The sequence below is a fragment of the Mustelus asterias genome, unplaced genomic scaffold, assembly GCF_964213995.1.
Source record: "Mustelus asterias unplaced genomic scaffold, sMusAst1.hap1.1 HAP1_SCAFFOLD_2541, whole genome shotgun sequence".
NCBI lineage: Eukaryota > Metazoa > Chordata > Chondrichthyes > Carcharhiniformes > Triakidae > Mustelus > Mustelus asterias.
The window spans coordinates 45,001-47,500 of NW_027592486.1; the positions used below are offsets into that span (position 1 = coordinate 45,001).

The 2,500-nt window shown below is 66.8% G+C and overlaps 1 non-coding gene across 1 annotated transcript; it reads right to left on the reverse strand.

Annotated features, from left to right (window-relative positions):
- Positions 1 to 265: 265 nt before the first annotated feature.
- On the reverse strand, positions 266 to 419 carry LOC144489790 (5.8S ribosomal RNA). Its single transcript, XR_013497059.1, has one exon. It is a non-coding gene; the product is annotated as a 5.8S ribosomal RNA (ribosomal RNA).
- Between the last annotated feature and the right edge of the window lie 2,081 nt (positions 420 to 2,500).

Genomic DNA, 2,500 nt, shown 5'->3' on the forward strand with positions numbered 1-2,500 from the left:
ACGGTCCCGGCAGCGAGGCAGTCACGTTCTCTCTCTCTGGCAACCCGATGACAGCCGTGCCGGCGACCCCGAGGTGGCTGGGCCAGTGCGGGAGCGGGCAGTGCCGACGAGCCCGGAGGCGGACGCCGGCACCCAAGAGGTCAAGCTCTCCGACGCGGATTACTCTGGGTCTGCACTTAGGGGGACAGAGAGGACGGCACCTCTGCGACACCCCAGCCGCGCTCTTCGGCGCACGGATGCGCGCGAAGTGCGATTGATTGTCAAGCGACCCTCAGACAGACGTAGCCCCGGGAGGAACCCGGGGCCGCAAAGTGCGTTCAAAGTGTCGATGATCAATGTGTCCTGCAATTCACATTAATTCTCGCAGCTAGCTGCGTTCTTCATCGACGCACGAGCCGAGTGATCCACCGCTAAAAAGTTGTATCGGGGTTTCGGATCGGTTGCCCGATCCTGGGACGCGCAAAACGCTCCCCCGCCGACGTGACGGTGGAGCCCCAGCCTGGCGCGTACCACGGCGTGAGCCCGGAGGCGCACGCACTCGAGCGACAATCAAGCGAAAAAAAAGGAGGAATCAGGGCGCTCGCAGGCGTTGAGTGCCGGCGTGGGTGAGGGGCCGGGGCCCGCCACGCGCCGTCACGCCCCGCAACAGCCAGAGGCAGAGTTCTCTGGTGTCACCGTCTGGCGGTAGGCTCGAGAGTCGAGGCGAGGCCGCAGCGGACTGAGTCGGGTGCAAGCCGCGGAGGACAGGCCGACGCTACGGGCGCAAGCCGACCCCGCACGCCCCAACCTCGGCGGGCTGGGGAAGGGGGCGCGGCGGAACGCTCGCAAGCGCGGCTGCCCCCGCGGACAGGCACATTCTCTCGAACGCGGTGGACGCTCGCTCAAGTCAGCACGAGACCAGACCGGACCGACAGGCGGACAACGAATCTTTAAACCTCGCACCCACCCTCCGCACACGGGTGCCGGAGGAATGGTGAGCATGAACAGGTACCCCTCACCGGGCTTTGAAGAGAGTGACTAGAATGCGACCAAAGCTTCACCGCGGCGGGAGACAAAAAGGCCCCTGACTGCACCAGAACGTCTCCCTGCGGAGTCACACAGTGGCCGTTCACCGTGGTCCCGTCGACAAGCCGCCAGGGACAAGCACCCAAGCCCGCAGCAGCTCTCTTCGTTTCAACTGCGGATGTAATGCTGCAAGGCGGTGGCAAGGTCACGTCGCAGCCCGCAAGCCGTCGCCAAGGCGAGAGGAAGACGGTCCCCACAGCGGGCACACACAGACGGACGTGGAGCACGGGGCGGCGGCCCACAGGTGCGCACACGCGCCGTGCCGAGGATCGGTGCGGACGCCGGTGACATCGCACCCGGCAGAGCGGCTAGGCAGAAGTCGCTGCGGAGGAGGAGCACCGTCGGCGGAACGGTCTGCTGGCGGGCGAGGGACCAAACGAGCAGCTAGAACGGGCGGAGTGGACCGGACTGCAGAAGCGGAGTGAGTGCGTGGCTGACGCCACCGTCTCCCTCCGAGCGTCTGCTCGCGCCGGCCAAACCGCCGAACCGCTGAACGAAAGGACCGCATCGTCCCACGCAGGCAGGCCGGCCGTGTTGCCGTGCGTGCCCCCACCTCTCGGACGGACTGCAAAGACACCCTACGAAGCCAACGGCGAAGCCCTTCCAACGGCGCAGGCGTAGCGTGTGCGGCACCCGCATGGACTTGCCGGCGTGCAACCGAGCGTGTGCGTGCTCGTCGGTGGCGGCGCCCGCGCGCCGGCCCAACCGAGTGGGGACCGAGATCGACGTCGCCCGGCTTCGGCGGAACGTGCGTACGGGTGACCAGGCCCGTTCGACGGGTACGGCGAAATTGTCGGTGTGACCTCCCACCCGCGTGGGAGGCGCCAGCGTCAGTACGGGCCACGGCCCCGGGGCCAACCCCCGTGAGGCTCTCCTGCCTGGCCCAACCGGCGCAGCCTTCGAGTTCAAGGAGTGACGGGCCGCCCTCCCCGGAGAGGTGGCGGGCCCCCGGCCGACAAAGATCCTTCACAACGTGTTCACCAACAGAAACCTTGTTACGATTTTTATTCTGTGTTACGGGTTTCGGTTCGGGCCCCCGGAGAGGTTGTCCGATACCTGGCCCCGGGGCCGGCCCCGTGAGGCTCTCCTGCCTGGCCCAACCGGCGCCAGCCTTCGCGTTCAAGGAGTGACGGGCCGCCCTCCCCGGAGAGGTGGCGGGCCCCCGGCCGACAAAGATCCTTCACAACGTGTTCACCAACAGAAACCTTGTTACGACTTTTATACCGTGTCGGGTTTCGGCTCGGGCCCCCCGGAGAGGTTGTCCGATCCTGGGACGCGCTAAACGCTCCCGCCGACGTGACGGTGGAGCCCCAGCCTGGCGCGTACCACGGCGTGAGCCCCGGAGGCACACGCACTCGAGCGACAATCAAGCGAAAAACCTTTCTCGGAGGAAACAGGGCGCTCGCAGGCGTTGAGTGCCGGCGTGGGTGACGGG